We start from the raw sequence: 19,650 nt of genomic DNA, 5'->3' as shown, positions 1-19,650 counted from the left end.
GAAGCAGACTGAGCAAGCCTACATCATAAGGGCTCAAAAGCTTAACTCATCATAAATGGAGCCCTATTCTTCTTAAAGGGACAGTCTACTCCAGAATGCGTATTGCTTAAAAAGATAGATAATCCCTTTTTTACCCATTCCTCAGCTTGCATAACCAACACTGTTATATTAATATACTTTTTACCTCTGTAATTACCTTGTATCTAAGCCTCTGCAGACTCCCCCCTTATTTCAGTTCTTTTTGCAGACTTGTATTTTAGCCAATTAGTGCCCTCTCATAAGTAGCTCCATGGGTGTGAGCACAATGTTATCTATATGGCACACATGAACTAATGCCCTATAGCTGTGAAAAACTGTCAAATGCATTCAGATAAAAGGTGGCCTTCAAGGGCTAAGAAATTAGCATATGAGCCTACCTAGGTTTAGCTTTCAACTAGGAATACCAAGAAAACAAAGCAAATTTGATGATAAAAGTAAGTTGAGTGAATTGCTGCTTCTTAACTAAAAGATAACAAGAGAATGAAGCAAAATTGATTACATCATCTATCTGCATCATGAAAGAAAAAGTTTGGGTTTCATGTTCCTTTAAGTCATAACAAGCATAAGACCCCTTTGAGTCATTTGCTTATAGAATAAAGTGTGGCGCATCTTCTCATATTATATCCATAAAAAAGAAAGTTTCTTGTGCAACTGGTAAACAGTTATTCTCCTGCTGACACTGTAGCAACTTGCTTTTTTTGTTGATAGCGCTAAGCACAGGGTGTACACTGACTAGTAGCATTCTGCAACTTGTTCCGCAAACATCTCATTATTGGGCGCATTGTTTTTGTGCCCGTGGCTGTTCTTTCAGAAACACTCGAACCATAAAAAAATCCTCCTAAGCGATTTTTGTCATGAATAACTAAACAAAGCTTCAAGTTAAGACTAAAAATACTCCTACGTGTTTTCTTATTAAGGTTAAAACCCCTTGAAGAACATACACAATCGCATCACAGATGTGTCTTTGTTTTTATTGAGATGATCTAGGCAAAAGAAATGTTTTATTTAGACTTTTCTGAGCTCTATGAGAGTGTTTAAGGTGTACGTATATATATAATCCGCCTTTTTTAAAGTGATATTAAACTTAAATTTGTTCTATCTTGTATATGAAAGAGCACTAATTAATAATGTTAAAATGTTTCCTTTTCATTAAAAGAGGTTAAGTTAAATATGATTTCATTCACTTTAAAGCTAGAGAAAAAGATTTTTTTCCCCTAGCAAATTATTGTGCTTTTTAATACAAATACAGTGTGCAGGAGCTTTATATTGTCTGTGTATGTAATCTGTGTCCTAGTGAGGGGATATAGCATGTGACACTTCTACAGGACATGGGGTGTGGCTGCAGTTAATATTAAATAATCTTGTTATCTGCTATCTAAATTAAAGTGATACTAAACCCACATTTTTTCATTCATGATTCATATAGAGCATGCAATTTTAATCAACTTTCTCATTTTTCTTTGTTCTCTTGGTATCTTTATTTGAAAAAGCAGGAATATAAGCATAACAGCAATCCCATTTTCGGTTCAGAACCCTGGATAGCACTTGCTGATTGGTGGGTACGTTTAGCCACCAATCAGCAAGTGGAACCTAGGTGTTGAAGATAAAATGGGCCAGCTCCTAGGCTTTCATTCATGCTTTTCAAATAAAGATACCAAGAAAACAAATAAAAATTAATAATAGGAGTAAATGAGAATGTTGCTTAAAATTGCATGTTCTATCTGAATCATGAAAAAACAATTGTGGGTTTAGTATCCCTTTAAAGAGAAATGCAGATATCTGCTCATAAGATAAATATAACCAGATTTAATTGATCTATGAACTATAGTCAGTGGTAGTGATGGGTTTAAAGAACTTCAAACTGCCCTTGCAGGACTGTCACAGTGTGGTAGCTATGTCAGCTGCCACTCACATAGTTCTCTATCCTGTATAATTGTCCTGATTATATAATGTCTGCATAACAATGCCTCAGCTCATACAGTAGCAGACCTACCCAGCAGAGGACCCTGGTGCAATATGTTTTGGGCCTCCCCGAAGATAACTTAGTATTAAGCAAAAGTAATAATATACATGCTGCTCTGTATAATGATTTTGAGGACAGACTGATAGTCAGACAGACAGGCAGAGAGATAGACAGACAGACAGACAGACAGATAGATAGATAGATAGATAGATAGATAGATAGATAGATAGACAGTCAGGCTTCAGAAAGGCAGTGAGGAAGACAGATAGATAGATAGATAGATAGATAGATAGATAGATAGACAGTCAGGCTTCAGACAGGCAGTGAGGAAGATAGATAGATAGATAAATAGATAGATAGATAGATAGATAGATAGACAGGCAGGCTTCAGACAGGCAGTAAGGAAGACAGATAGATCGATAGAGAGATAGATAGATAGATAGATAGATAGATAGATAGACAGTCAGGCTTCAGACAGGCAGTGAGGAAGACAGATAGATAGATAGATAGATAGATAGATAGATAGACAGTCAGGCAGGCAGACAGACAGACAGAGAGATAGACAGACCTACCACCTGCACTAATAAAAGACTCCCCTGCATTAGGATTGTACACATTCTGCACACACCTACTGCTACTATAAGCCCCTCAGCACCTGGTGCACCAATTATAGTTCAGCTCTTGGCCTCATATGTGCCTCACCACATATCACCCATCTCCACCCACATCATAGTCCATTCGGCAACTTAAAACATAGACTGTTACTGAAAGTTTGCCCCTGAACTTAAATCAGCCATACAGCACTTCAGCTAAAGGAGAACTTACTTTGATTTCAAGCCAGAAATATGAGGTACAAAATCATAATTTTCCTATCTAGTTTGGATATAAGCAGCATAAAAAGGGGCTCTGATGTGATTTCTGTTGGTATGATCTGTATGTACTTAGGGTTCTCTATGAGGAAAGTGAACTAACCTTTTGGTAGAGAGAAAAGGAAGCATGTCATTCCCAAACCTGGTTAATAGATTATAAGGGGCCAATTTACTAAAGTGCGGCCGGACATGATACGATGTAGCATATCATGTCCGCCGCACATACGCTGCCGGCATTTATCAGTACACCAGCAGTTCTTGTGAACTGCTTGTGCAATGCCGTCCCCTGCAGATTTGCTGCTAGCAGGGCGTGTCAATCAGCCCGATCGTATAGGATCGGGCGGATTAATGTCTGCAGCCTCAGAGCAGGTGGACAAGCTATGGAGTAGCAGTCTTTAGACCGCTGCTTCATAACTACAGTTCCGGCGATCCTGATGGCTCGCACGGAAACAGGGACATCAGTGTTTTGTCTTCGTTTCAATGAACTGATGCTGTTGCTATTGAAATGAAAGTATGAGTGTGTTGGTACAATACTTATGTACTTGGCTGTGTAATACCTTGCTATCTGCACTACACTTTTACCAGTGACAGTTCTCAGTGTTTAATGTGAAAGCAGAGTGGACAGACTTTAAATATTACCCAATTGGGGGCAGCCCATAAAATATCCCATCACTCACATCCATCTGTATTTGCTGGATCCCCTGTCAAGCCTGAGTGCTCAGTTTTAATAGAAAACTGCCTCCTGTCCTTGACCAAATAGTTGAGGAATCCCACTGCAATGAGAGACATCAGACGGACAGTCCTTTCCTATTACAGAGACTGATTACTCCGTGAGGCTTGGAGATTATTTTTTGGCAGGTTGACTGTAATTCTGGCCCTCCTCCCACCACTGTCAAGGACACGCAGCCCATACTCGCTGCGCCAGCCTTACCCCTCCTGAGCGACATTTCCTTCATATCGCAGGGGACCACATTCAAAGCAGCTTCTGTCACACATAAAGTTAAGGGAGGGGAAGATAAGGGACTTTTCTTCAAAACTTCTTAAGCTGGAGAATTCATCTACTCTCTGTCACAAACATTATTGTTAAAATCCATTAAAGGGATAGTAAACCCAAATATTATTATAATCTATTTTTAAACATTTTTCAACATCAATACTATTTGCAATTAATAGTTATTAAATGTTTACTGCTGTTTACCAGTATTTTATCTTCAAAACTATTAACTCTGCCAAACCCACTTTTTTCAGGTATCAAGTTTTTGAAAGATTTCTAACCATTTAAGATATTTGTGTGTGTATAGATAGATAGATAGATGGATAATAGACAGGCAGGCGGATAGATGGATTGATAGATAAAAAAAAGTAGGGAAGATGAGGGACTTTTCTTCAAAACTTCTTAAAGTTAAATTCATCTACTCTCTGTCACAAACATTATTGTTAAAATCCATTAAGGTATTTGTGTGTGTATAGATAGATAGATAGATAGATAGATAGATAGATAGATAGATAGATAGATAGATAGATAGATGAGATAGATAGATAGATAGATAGATGAGATAGATATATAGATAGATAGATAGATAGATAGATAGATAGATAGATAGATAGATAGATAGATAGATGAGATAGATAGATGAGATAGATAGATAGATAGATAGATAGATAGATAGATGAGATAGATAGATAGATAGATAGATAGATAGATAGATAGATAGATAGATAGTTAGATAGATAGATGATAGACAGGCAGACGGACAGTTGGACGGACAGATGGATAGATAGATAAAACAAGTTTTCCATATGCATTATAATGGTCTGAAAACGATAAATGAATAGACATTAAATGAAATTATTATTATTATTATACTTTATTTATGAAGCGCCATCATATTCCGCAGCGCTGTCCATGGATACAGGTCATTTAAATAAAACGATAGTATAAAACTTCTAAGACTAAGAGACAGGACAGAATTTACAAACACATACAGGAGGAATTGAGGGCCCTATTCCCGTGGGAACTTACAATCTAGATGGGTAGGAGGTTGAGAAACAGGAAGTGAGGACTGCAAGATTGAGAAAGATGTTAATGCAGAGTTAGATGAGGGAAATGTTGTTAGTTAAGTGAAGTTAATTTATTATTGAGTTGGGTGGTAGGCTTCTCTGAGCAGAAAAATCTTCAGAGAGCATTTAAAGGAAGAAAGATTTGGGCAAAGCCTGACAGCACGAGGGAGAGTGTTCCAGAGGGTAGGTGCTGCACGAGAGAAGTCCTGCAGTCTAGCATGAGAGGAGGTGATAGTCGCAGAAGCAAAGAGCAGGTCATTGTTGGATCTTAGTGGGTGGGCTGGAGTATACTTGTTAATTAGAGAGGATAGGTAGAGGGGAGCGGAGTTGGTGAGCGCTTTATATGCAAGGGTAAGAATTTTTAATTTAATTCTGCTGTGTATGGGGAGCCAATGAAGGGACTCGCAGAGAGGTGCAGCAGATACAGAGCGACGGGAAAGGTGGATCAGCCTGACAGAGGCATTTAGGATAGATTGAAGAGGGGAAAGAGGAAGGCCAGTAAGTGGGGCGATGGGGAAATGGGGATGCCGTCAACAGGGATAGAGAAGTTACAAGTCAACAAAAAGAATAAACTAATGCATATAAGAGAAATTTAGTTGATTTGTTTGCACAGTTAAAACAGTTACTTTAAAGGGCAGGAAATGATCCTTAAATTCACATTTACATGATTCAATAATGATGTTGCAATTTCCTTGTCAACTTGTCCAATTCCGTTTGATGGTTTCTATAGCTCCGCCCACTCTGCCATGTTCCATAACACCCAATCAGCAAAATTAAGTTTTGTGGAACGGCTATACCACCGAAAAATTGGCCATTGCGCGCGGAATATGGAGGTCTCCTGTATTACAAGTCGCAGCGGTACGGCTATAACGCTAGCGTTTTAGCTTTTACTCAACTGTCCATTCCACACTCAAAAAATGACTTTTCAGTGCAGTATTTTCATTGCGTCTGTATTACAGGTTGTGCAGTCCGGCTATAACTTCAGCATTATAGTCTATACCACGTGATCCATTCCGCTATCTGAGACCATTAGTTATAGATTTTGCAAAACAAAAATGTTTCACAAAACTCATAACTAAAATGTTACAAAGTACACTAACACCCATAAACTACCTATTAACCCCTAAACCACCACCCCTGCATCGCAAATACTATATTAAACCTATCAACTCCTAAACCGCCGACCCCCCAGATAGCCAACACTAAATAAACATATTAACCCCTAAACTGCCGAACCACCACATCGCCAACACTAAATAAACCTATTAACCCTTAAACCGCCGGCCCCCACATCACTACTACTAAACTAGAATGATTAACCCTAAACCGTCACCCCCCACAACACAATAAATCTAATTAAACTATTAACCCCTAAACTGCAAATAACTAATTTAATCAGTAAGTCCCCTAACCTAACACCCCCTAATTTAACATAAAATAAAAAAATACTAAGTTAAAATTAAAATAAAAAATCCTAACATTATTAAAAAAAAAACCTAAGATGAAATTAAAATAAATAAATCTAAAATTGCAAAAAATAAAAATGGCTAAAATTACAGAAAAAAATGAATCAAGTTATCAAAAATAAAAAAATTAAACCTAATTTAAAACTCCTATAAAAATAAAAGCACCTACAAAATAAAAACACCCCCTAATCTTACACTAAGCTACCAATAGCCCTTAAAATTGCCTTTTGTAGGGCATTGCCCTAAATTAAACAACTTTTACCTCAAAAATACAATTTAACCCCTAACAGTAAACCCACCAAATCCTCCAAAATAAAAAAACCTAACTCTAAAAAAAAAACTAAGCTACACATTTAAACAACTTTCCATTTTAGTTTTATTATCTAATTTTCTTTGTTCCTTTGGTATCCTTTGTTGAAAATAATATGTGTATAGCCACCAATCAGTCTCTTAAAATCGCATGGCAGAAATGTTATAAAATATTTATTGCTAGATTACAAGTGGAGCGCTAATTTATCGCAAACCCGTAAACGTGCAAATTCGCCTGTTTATGGGTGTGCGATCAATAACCAGCCACTACAAGCTCGCGGTAGCAATTAGCGCTCAGAAAATTAGCTAGAGAGAAATTAACTAGTGCCCCAATTGGCTCCAAATTAAGACTCATTTAAGCATTTTTTTAATAAAAAACAATTGCGCCAGGCAGTTTTTTGGGGCTAAAGTTGGCGGGTTTGGGATGTTAGAAAAAAAAACGGCTCTGAAAAGGGCCTTCACATAGAGGTCTAAGGGAACAGTGTGTTCCCAGTAAATATATATATATATATATGTGTATATACACATATAAACACATAAATATTTATGTATATATTCATATATATATTTAACATCTGCTACCCATCGGTTTTGTGCCGTGTCTGTCGACATGAGAACAAGGCTCCCATTGGAGCCTATGGAAGAGCGCTCTCGTGAGCGCAATGCTTCCATGTAATACGAATGCATGGTTTGCAATAGCAGCACACATTTGCATGCACTGGTAAAACTAATTGGAGCGCAAATATCACTTTCACGAAAGCAATATTTTGCGCTCCACTTGTAATCTAGCACTTAGGGGCCAAATTATCAAGCTCCAAATGGAGTTTAATGCCCCTGTTTCCGCACGAGCCTTCAGGCTCGCCGGAAACAGCAGTTATGAAGCAGCAGTCTAAAGACCACTGCTCCATAACTGGTCCTCTACCTCTGAGGCTGCGGTCTGCAATTCACCCGATCCTACACGATCAGGCGGATTAACACCCCCTGCTAGCCGCGAATCTGCAGGGGGCGACATTGCACAAGCAGTTCTGGCGAAAAAAAGCACCTGTTTCAAAGGTGTATTTAAATATGCATTGTGCACCAGCATTTTAAACACAGCACTTGCTCAGAGAGCCTAAGGTGCTTGTACCATCTGGTAATTACTTAATTTGTTCATTGGTGACATGATACAGACCCCACTGGTGTTCTCAGCAGCTGCAGTATTTAAAATGCTGGTGCACTGAGAATATCTGGCTATGCCTCACATGCACGTTCAAAGATAAATGATAATACTAAAACAGTGATTACTTTTACTAGAAACATTATTGCCTATACATGTATATTGCAAATATGTTTCTATTCACATATGTAATTCATTTATGTGCATTTAAATTTAGACTGGAATAAATATTGAGTTCCCTTGTAAATGCCTCACGGTTATTATATTATCCCATTTTGGCTAAAATGAGGTCCCATATACAGGTCATGTGCAGATGTTTTGCTGCATGAATGAGATATTGTTTAGGATTATACCTTTCATTTTTATGTAGGGATTGAAAATTACAGTGCAAGTTACAATCACTAATATAACTGCAGCAATGGGACCTGGGAATGATTTTCTTCCACCCCTCCCTTGCCACTGTGATATAAACTCCTTCTGGACTCCACAACCTAAATAATGTGCCTTGCGTCTGGCAGAGAACTGGGCAATATTTACTGAGCCAGACGGCTTCATTATCCCTCCATACCTCCCGCACTAATGGCTGGCTGCAGGGAATCCGAAAGGATCGCTTGGAACATGAGGGATGACTTCGAAGGAACTACGCGACAGGGGAAACGAATAGCCTTATTAAAGGCAGTTTCCAAGGACCTCAACTCAGCCTTTTTTTTGAGAGCCTGCAAGAAGTGGGTCATTAAACTGTATTGTCAGAAAAAAAGTATTTGCTGGCTTCATTCCTGGCACAGAAAATAGTATTGGGTTGACTTCAGTACTGGTAGCAAGGGAGACGGAGCTTTAGAAAGCAGCCTGCTCTTGTGATCACCTCTTGACTTTTCTTGTATTGTAATTTAGCCTGTGGTATTTGCATACTTTGTAAGTTTTTATAAGAAGAGGTAGCAAAAGAAGTGTTGACCTCAACAATCTGCTTCCACTCACTGGGAAGGTGACTAAATTATTGTGTGTCTGAACTGGCACTGTAAGGTTATCAGAAATGGCAACATAAGGATTTTTCTTTTACAGTTTCAATACCAGCAATAAACTAAGCTTTAATGTCATGGAGTGGTGTTTGTAGTTATATACAGAAAAAAAAGAGTCAGAAAAGATTTCATGAAAGCAATATATAGTAAGTATAACAATCAGTACAAAAACGTTTTTATCAAGAAAAGCATGAAGAGGCAGTCTTAAAGGGGCAGTAAACACCTTGCAATTATATTATTTTACTCTGCTGTCCAGTAATTAATTAACATTCTAGGTGAGTGTGAAAAAAATAAAATAATTGTACGAGTGAGTGTGGTGTGTGAGTGTGTGTATGTGTGTGTTAAATGAGTGAGTGTGGTGTGTGTTATGTGTGTGTGTTGTGTGTGAGTGTATGTGTTTGTTATATAAGAGTGTATGTGGTGTGTGTGTGTGTTGTATGAGTGCATGTGGTGTGTGTGTATGTTATATTAGAGTGTGTTGTGTGTGTATGTGTATGCTGCATGATAGTGTGTGTGTTGTATGAGTGCATGTGGTGTGTGTATGTTATATTAGAGTGTGTTGTGTGTGCTGCATGATAGTGTGTGTGTTGTATAAGTGCATGTGGTGTGTGTATGTTATATTAGAGCGTGTTGTGTGTGTGTGTGTGTGCATGCTGCATGATAGTGTGTGTGTTGTATGAGTGCATGTGGTGTGTGTGTGTGTTATATTAGAGTGTGTTGTGTGTGTATGTGTATGCTGCATGATAGTGTGTGTGTTGTATATGTATATGCTGCATGATAGTGTGTGTGTTATATGAGTGCATGTGGTGTGTGTTATATTAGAGTGTGTTGTGTGTGCTGCATGATAGTGTGCGTGTTGTATGTGAGTGTATATGTGTGCTGATAGATAATCCCTTTATTACCCATTCCCTAGTTTTGCATAACCAACACAGTTATATTAATACACTTTTTACCTCTGTGATTACCTTGTATCTAAGCCTCTGCAGACTGCCTCCTTATTTCAGTTCTTTTGACAGACTTGAATTTCATTTTATTAGCCAGTCAGTGCTGACTCATAGGTAGCTCCACGGGCGTGAGCCTAATGTCATCTATATGGCACACGTGAACTAGCGCTGTCTAAATGTGAAAAATTGTTAAAATGACCTGCGATAATACTTGGTCTTCAAGGGCTTATAAATTAGCATGTGAACCTACCTAGGTTTAGCTTTCAGCAAAGAATGCCAAGAGAACACAACATATTTGATGATAAAAGTAAATTGGAAAGTTGTTTTAAATTGTTTGCCCCATCTGAATCATGAAAGTTTAATTTTGACTAGAATGTCCCTTTAATTGAAACAAGTCACTTACTTAAAAAATCCCTTTCCCTGAATATACAATATTATGGCTATATACTGTTTATCCTTTTCAGCTGAAGACCTTATGCTACCATAGAATACAATATGAGACATTGTTGTTTATAAATTTATTGTGTGCACAATATAATCAGTACTGGAATTGTTCCTGAAAATTCTCATGTATAACAATTCAAGGCCGACACATCCTAAGAAAGACTGGTAATTACAATTTTCATCCACTTATTAGAGCCAAAATATACCCTTGAAAACTCCTTTGTAAGAATGGATTTCGGTACCTATTCTTCTTTACATTATTCCCTAGGTTGATTGTGCATGACTTGCACTGAAGTTTTATAATATCTAAGTTCATGATTTAACACTGCTTTTAGTGCTACAAAGAAAGAAATGTGAAATGTCAAAGTAAAATTCACTTCATTCTGTGCCAAGCCACGTATAAATATAGATGTAATTATCTCCAGGAGCTTCCAGAAAATTAGACCTTTTGGCTTCACCCTTGTGTAAATCTTGAAAAAAATAAATAAAATGCATATATTTTTACTTAAAGGGATACTAAACCCAGTAAAATAGCTTAATCATTAAATGTATAATAAAAGACAAAACAAGAGTACTTAGTTTGAGTTTTGAATAAGTAGTAGATTTCTTTCTGACAAATTTTCAAGTTAGTTCTGTTTTTTTTGCATTGTCTTTTTATTTTGCACTTGCTGTTTAAAGGGACACTCAAGTCAAAATTAAACATTCGTGATTCAGATAGAGCATGCGATTTTAAACAACTTCCCAATTTACTTCCATTAACAAAATGTGCACAGTCTTTTTACATTTACACATTTTGAGTCACCAGCTCCTACTGAGCATGTGCAAGAATTCACAGAAAATACGTCTATGTATTTGTGATTGGCTGATGGCTGTCACATGACACAGGGGGAGTGGAAATAGACTTAACTTTAAAATTTGTCAGAAAAAAATGTACTACTCATTTAGTAGTTCAGACTAAGGGAAATATTTATCATAGTGCAATCGGACATGATACGTTGTAGCAGGCAGACAAGTTATGGAGCAGCGTTCTTTAGCCCGCTGCTTCATAACTTCTGTTTCCAGCGAGCCCAAAGGCTTGCGCGGAAACAGGGGCATGATCAAGCTCCATATGGAGCTTGATAAATTGGCCCCCAAGTGCTATTGCATATAAAGCATTTGTTGATTATGCAAATCTACTGTATTTAATGGTCCTACAAATTCTAAATTAAAAAAGTTACGGAGGATACAAATCCAAACTAAGTCTGAAAACACCCTGTATAAAAACTGCAAAATATATTACATGGAACAACCTTCTTCAATACTCAACAATTAAGGTTTGTAGACATAGTTCATATAAGAAATGATTGTGTTCTATAGAGCCTCATTAACTGATGAGCATTTTATAGTGAGAAGTTGGCTTTGGAACCAGCTGCAAACGCCACACTCAGCAGCTAGAGGCGATTTGTGATTGTTCATCGACCAAACTCCATTCATTTGTACTATTGACTTTCCCACAAATTTACCTCTTCTTGAAAGTAAAAACTTCCTTACATTTTCTAAAATTATGGCCCATGGTCCTGTTTTACAAGATAAAATAAATAGGTTTTGCGAAAAGTAGCTTCTGAAGAAGCCAAGCAATTTTCTACAGTAGTATAAAAAAGGAATATGGTTCCCCTGTGGCAGTAATTGTGTAAGAAGCTTGATTAGACCTTTTTTTTCTGTTGTTTTTTTATATGTGTTTTTTATGTTAACATAAGGAAGCAGTATGCAATAGGAACCTTTGTAAATCATTTTATCTCTAAAGGGAAATCTCCCAGGTAGATGACAGAACATCTGCTATTCTAAGCACCCACTAACCTTTCATTTTAAATGATTAAATGTATCATAGTCATCTTTTTTAGTGATGCAAAAGTATGCTGGGGTAATATCTTTAGGAAATAACAGCGGGGGGAATATGTTTCTCATTTGTGAGCAGATACAAATGACATTTGCAACTAAATTAGCTGGGATGTGTGGGTATAGAGAATACATTTTATTTTGTCATCTGTAACTATATATAATTAGTGTATTTGTAGTTAACCAGGTAGTGCATGTATCTATCTATCTATCTATCTATCTATCTATCTATCTATCTGTCTATCTGTCTGTCTGTTTATCGGTCTGTCGGTCTATCTTTCTTTCATCTATCTATTATCTATCTATCTGTCTGTCTGTCTACCTATCATCTATCTATCTATTTATCTATCTATAGATCTATCTATATATCAATCATCTATCTATATATCTATCAATCTATCATCTATCTATATGTCTATCTATATGTCTATCTATCTATCTATCTATCTATCTATCTATCTATCTATCTATCTATCTATCATCTATCTATCTATCTATCTATCTATCTATCTATCTATCTATCATCTATCTATCATCTATATATCTATATATCTATCATCTATCTATATGTATATCTATCTATATGTATATCTGTCTGTCTGTCTATCTATCTATTCATCTATCTGTCTGTCTGTCATTGGTCTAGTCTTAAATAGCGATAAGTAAATATAAGACCGTGTTTTCATCTTACCTTGCTACGCTGTGTCTTATTTTTAAACAATGTACCTAATAAAGTGTTAACACGTTTTGACTTACTTTTTGGATGCTGGATCCTCCTTTTTCTACTTTCTACAAGTGAATATTTTGTCACATTTATTAACCTTTTCGCTACCTTGAATGTTAGAGAAAAACTTTTAACATTTTTGCTATTACTCTTTTTAAATAGAAATAGAGCTTTTGTTGTATTTTTTTTTTATTATTTACCAATGAAAAATACATACTATTTGGCATAAAAAGAGCTTTCAGTGGATGACAATTTCAACTAGCAATTTATTCACAGAATAAAAGTTCTATCTATCTGCTCTATCTGAATCATAAAAGTTTATTTTGACTTGAGTGTCCATTTAAGAAACTATTGTAAAATTACTAAAAAATAATAATAATAAATAGATAATATTCACATTCCATATAAACCTGTAGATTTCTAACTGTAGATTTTTTTTTTTTTTCATTGGAAGACCAGACGTGTATATATATTTTAATTATTTCGATGGTCAACACCATCTTAGGTACTGGCAACCAGTGTGCCAGTATGTAGTTGAGGGCAGGTTACACACACATATATATATATTTTTTGTGTAGTATAGGGATCCCTCCGCCCCTATAAACAATCAACTATTTGTGTGTAGTGTAGGGACGCCCTCTCCCATCCAAGTAATCATGAGAGTGTAAAGAACCCTTTTTTCTGTAGTGTAGGAACCAACCTCTCTCTTCCCTGCCCATGACCACCACCTACATATCTCCTTTCTCCCCTCCCAACCACTGTGGCAATATCCGATATAGATCTGCCTTCATATGTTGATGGAGCACAATCAATGAATATTAATTCTTACAGAATTTATTGTAAACATTCAAATGTTCAATTTGATATTTTCTTCTCAGATATTAACATTTGCTGTATACAATTTTTTTTTTTAAAAAATGCATTCTCCAATCCCTTATCTGAAAATATTATTTGAGGTTCTAAAGTCAAAGAAATAATGGTCATTTTGAAAAAAAAAAGGCTGAAAACGACTTACGTTACATATCACACACGTGTACCCAAATTAATTTAGACAGAGGAATTAGGTGTACATGGCAGGCCTGTTTATTAATTGCATATAAAGGGTACTTCTTTTAATCAATGCCCATATTGCAATATACAGCATAATTATTTTGTTTCTTGATGATGATAATAATAATAATAATAATAATGTACACTTCAGAAAAAAAGTATATTCTATAGGAAGGGGAATTAACATAATTTTATATGCTCTTAATAATTTTATTACAAATCACACAATAAGCCTGAACACAGATATAAAAGTTACAATGAAAATGTAAACCATAACATTAACAACAAAAACCCCACTGACAGATGACAGTATAAAACATGGACAACTAAAATGTGATCAATACAAATTAGTTTTTCTTTGATCTCTCCTGAAACGTGTTTTAGTATATTAATAAATTATCTTAATTGTTTCACCTAACGCTGGCATATAGCTGTCAGCTCCATTTGTGAATTCAGCAGCAGCTCAATATCCCAGAGCCAACATAGACATTAGTTGGTCAACTATATTTGTTGCTAAATTATAATCATTTGATTAATAGAGTGTCACATTTTTCTTCTGTTTTGGGTTATAAATGTGCAGCTTTCTTATCTTTAAATAGTTACTAACTTGTAAAACCAGCCAATAATAACCTAACAGAAATGATAACGTAATACGGACATAAAAATCCAACTCCTATTTTCAGGTATTTGTTAGCGAGATACCCAATGTCAAGCCATTTACGCGCAAGATCACAAGTGGACTTGCACGAAGTTAAAAGGTGGATAAAATGTGCGCACAGAAGGAACATTTTACATGATTTCATAGACATTGCAGTCTGCAGATCCTTATGAATAACTGGCTTGATGCAGAGATCCTAAAAGTGATTTGTAAGAACAACAGTTTATTCCTAACGATGAGAGGGAGGGAATGAAAATTGTAATAGTTTATTCTATATTTGATCAATTTTATTGTGCTTTTTTTTAAAATATATTTATATGAATTCTTCTTCTTTTTTTTTTAATTATCCACATGTAGTTTTAGTTTTTAAGGAAAACTTTCCAATTTACTTCTATCATTAAATTTGCTTAATTCTCTTGATATCTTTTTTGCAACATTACCCTAGGTGTGCAGGTATATGTAGCTGTCTATGGCAGAAGTGTTTGTAACCATGTTATATAGGCTAACAACCCCATGATCGCTCTGCTCCGTTACTGCACCTCTTAATCAGTTTCTCATCAAGTATCCATGACTTGTCTTGTGCCCCGCTATACTGGAGCTCTCATGTTTAATCCGACTACAGATCTTACAACATAAAATACATAATTTGAGAATAGCATGTGACCACTCCTGACCAATCTCATTAATCTATTAAAAGGTCACAGAAGTTAGTAATGTGCAGGGGCTCCACATCATGCCAGCTAAAATGGCTTTAGAATGTTTTGTAATGTTTTATTGGTCCAGTGAGTGAACATCTAGTGTGTGCGCATAGGTCCTGATTGGTACATATGTTCTGTGCACAGCCCACAGCATACTTACCAATCACATTGCCTATTAGCACAGAAGGGCCAATCTCCGCAATAAAGCAAAGTCAAAACAGCCTTTTGAAACTGCTCATGAACAGTACTATGCAGGAGTAGAATAAAACAGACATAGAGGTCTAATGTGGACATATAACTGACAGAGACTGGTATAAGGAAGGACTGACCCATACACATAACTGACATGGGTTTCAGCCCCCTGGGGTCTGGTAAAAGGAGTGATCCATACATATAGCTGACATGGGCTTCAGCCCTCTGGGGTCTGGTATAATGACTGATCCATACATATAACTGACATGGGCTTCAGCCCCCTGGGGTCTGGAATAAGGACTGATCCATACATATAACTGACATGGGCTTCAGCCCCCTGGGGTCTGGTATAAGGACTGATCCATACATATAACTGACATGGGCTTCAGCCCCCTGGGGTCTGGTATAAGGAGTGCTCCATACATATAACTGACATGGGCTTCAGCCCCCTGGGGTCTGGTAAAAGGAGTGATCCATACATATAACTGACATGGGCTTCAGCCCTCTGGGGTCTGGTATAAGGAGTGCTCCATACATATAACTGACATGGGCTTCAGCCCCCTGGGGTCTGGTATAAGGACTGATCCATACATATAACTGACATGGGCTTCAGCCCTCTGGGGTCTGGTATAATGACTGATCCATACATATAACTGACATGGGCTTCAGCCCCCTGGGGTCTGGTATAAGGACTGATCCATACATATAACTGGCATGGGCTTTAGCCCCCTGGGGTCTGGTATAAGGACTGATCCATACATAAAACTGACATGGGCTTCAGCCCCCTTGGGTCTGGTATAAGGACTGATCCATACATATAACTGACATGGGCTTCAGCCCCCTTGGGTCTGGTATAAGGACTGATCCATACATATAACTGGCATGGGCTTTAGCCCCCTGGGGTCTGGTATAAGGACTGATCCATACATAAAACTGACATGGGCTTCAGCACCCTGGGGTCTGGTATAAGGACTGATCCATACATATAACTGACATGGGCTTCAGCCCCCTTGGGTCTGGTATAAGGACTGATCCATATATATAATTGACATGGGCTTCAGCCCCCTGGGGTCTGGTATAAGGACCGATCCATACATATAACTGACATGGGCTTCAGCCCCCTTGGGTCTGGTATAAGGACTGATCCAGCTTCAGTATTTTATTAATCTAACCTAATATTCACAAAGAGTATAATTTTTTTTCTATAGATGAAGAAATGTTGGTGCAAAATGCTTATTTGTTGTACATTAGCATTACTTCATTTCATTAAATAAGTTCAGTGTCAATTCCCATCTGCAATCTCTATCATTATAAACATATTTCACATGACATTTCCCTGATTGGTTTCACTTGTATAGCTGATGATGTGCCAGGCTTCAGAAAAAGTCTCTATTTTGTGTCAATGCAAAACTGAAGTCTAACTATTGTATCCTAATGTCACAGTTACTGTCCAGTGATTGCAAAGCATATGCTAAAAACACCAGATTTCAAGGAAGGCTTCATATGTTAAGATGCAAATTTACAGCTAAGGAATATGATGTGCTTTTTCTGTATAGTGTGTGAATTATTAACACTGAAAAGAATTGTGATTAGCCCAGTGTAATCTGCAACCAGATCTGTTGATGACTTGTGGGTGAATCTGATGAATTGTATGATTATGTGAAGTCTTTCAATGTAACAGTGAAACAAATATTGCAAACAATAGTTATAGCTATCTCCTCTGTTTCTTCCACCCACCCCTCTCTCCCTGCCTTCTGTTTCTCTCTCCTCCTCTACCACCCTCTCTTCTCTGTGTCTTTTACCCTGTTATCATCTTTATCTATTTGATACCTGTTTTACTATCTTTTCTCTAATTTCTTCTCCTTCTTTTCTCTTTCTCCCCCTCTCTCTCCCTCTTTATCTTTTCACTCTCTAAATCTCTCTTTTGTACCTCTTCTTTATTTCTCTTTTTCTTTCTTTTCTTTTTTGCTTTCTCCTCTCCCCTCTCTCCCTTTTATCATTTTACTCTCTCTCTGTTCTACCTTTCTTTCTACCTTTCTTTCTTTCTTTCTTTCTTTCTTTCTTTCTTTCTTTCTTTCTTTCTTTCTTTCTTTCTTTCTCCTCTGCACCTGGGTATCAAGGGTGTCATGTCTAAAGTATACCTAAGTTCTGTGCCTGTAAATGTATCAAAAGAAAATAGTTTTTTTGCAGAAACTGATTACAGTCAACATAGCAAATGCCAAGTGTGCTGCAGTATATAATATTCTAGTAGTAAATGAATTGAATTCTAATAGTATAAGAAATGCAGAGGTTTTGGTGTTTGGAGTTGGATTGCTGGACTATGGTTATTACAAGGTACTGATGGTGCAATGTAGGAATTTCAGTGTCTCATGGCTGGGAATGAAGGAATATGAGTCACATATTTCAGTCTGTTATGGTTTTATGTGCTTTTGACACTTTTGCTGTCTTTCCCCTCTCGCTGTCAAGCTGCTGCTGATCAGTCTCTTTTCCATGTCACTTTCTTTTCGACTCTTAACTTTTTTCATCACAAACCACTGTACTGTCCTCTTAACCTCTCTGTCATAAATACCCTCTCTCTTTTCTTCTGTCCCTAAGTTAGATGCTCTTTCTAATGTCAACATTTTCTTGTCATTGTTCTGTACTGTGCAGTGAAGTGTGCGATCGGCACCTGCTCCTCTCCGTTCCCCCCCTGGAGGTTCCTGTAGCATTGCCCCCCCCCCCCACTCCTGCTGCCCTTCTAGATTGAAAGTTATGCACCTACAGACTCTTGTGCTGGATTTTATATTACAGTCCTCCCTTATTTCTTTTTTTTAATTAAACTTATAGTAGTACATTTATGTATTCAACACAAGCTCTATATATTATAATATTCAGATGTGTAGATATTTTACTTTTAAAATGCAACTAGAGTTTAGCACTCTGTCTACGCCTAATGTCATTTGTGAACCCTTTTTGTATTTTAAGATAGTGATCAACTTTCTTCTGTTTAACTTTTTCAAACATCAATCATATTTCTATCCCTAATGATGTTTTTGAGCTTACCCTACAAGACTTAGGCCTAAGGCAGCACATTTACTGTGGCAGCATCTGCTCTAAACTGGTGCAGTGCCTCAGCGTGTGGCTGCGTTACGCTACATTGTCAGTGTCAGGACGTTCTGCATCTTATAAGCAGCACGTGCTTCCTGGATGTTCTACAAATAAATCTCCAGTGAACCTAATAGTTATCATCAACAAAAAGTCAAGCTCAATTTTCTATTGTGGTATATAAGAATATTTATGCATAGTTTTATTTTATTTATTTAACTTTTTAGAAACATGGAAAATAGCTTTTATATGGTTTAAGTGCAAGTGAGAAGGAGGGATGGAAAGAGAGATATGTAGAGAACAGAGGAGGAATGAGAAAAGGGAAATGGAGAAGGGAAAGGGAGGGTAAGAATTAGGGAGGGAAGGAGATTGTGAAGAAGGGAAAATGAAGAGTAAGAGGTGATAAAAGAAAGTGCCTACAGGTATGAAGGAGTGGAATTAAGAAGAAGAAAGAGGGGGTTAGAGTGAATAGAGAAGAATGTTAAGAGAAAGGCAAATACACAAATAGAGCGAGGGATTACATGGGGGTAGAAAGCACAGATAGAAAGAGAGAATAGAGGTAGGAAGTGAAAGAGAGAGAGAGAGCGAGAGAGAGAGAGAGAGAGAGAGAGAGAGAGAGAGAGAGAGAGAGAGAGAGAGAGAGAGAGAGAGAGAGAGAGAGAGAGAGAGAGAGAAGTAAGATAGGGAAGATACAAAGTGTCAGGAAGATGAGAGAAGGTAGAGAGTTGTTGATTAGGACAGAGTGACAGGGAGAGAGGAAGAAAGTAGAAACAAGGGAACAGATAGGGCTAGGGGGAATATATGTCTACTGAATATATAAGAGAGGGTGAATACAGATGGAAGGAAGGATAGATGATGAGAGAGTGGAAGATATGTTTGTGTCTCTCCTTTCTATTCAGATCCCCACTTAGCAAAAGAAATAGCTCTCTAGTTACAATATGTCTGTCTAAAAGTCTTCAATGTATTGATGAAACTTCTTAGATATTCTTACCAGAATTCTTTAGAGTACCAAACCTTCTGTCACCCAAAGAGATAGGGCAATATAAAGACGAAGGAGGGGAGGGTCAGATGGTATGAAAGAGAGAGGGAGAAGGAAGGGAGG

The 19,650-nt window shown here is 37.1% G+C and overlaps 1 protein-coding gene across 2 annotated transcripts in view; it reads left to right on the top strand.

Moving 5' to 3' along the window:
• Positions 1-19,650, top strand: part of LSAMP (limbic system associated membrane protein) — a 1,151,692-nt gene that overhangs the window by 212,484 nt on the left and 919,558 nt on the right. The window lies entirely within an intron of this gene.

The sequence above is a fragment of the Bombina bombina genome, chromosome 3 (assembly GCF_027579735.1).
Source record: "Bombina bombina isolate aBomBom1 chromosome 3, aBomBom1.pri, whole genome shotgun sequence".
Classification (NCBI taxonomy): domain Eukaryota; kingdom Metazoa; phylum Chordata; class Amphibia; order Anura; family Bombinatoridae; genus Bombina; species Bombina bombina.
The sequence above is the reverse complement of the archived record's forward strand: the minus strand, read 5'-3'. Positions and strand labels throughout refer to the sequence as shown.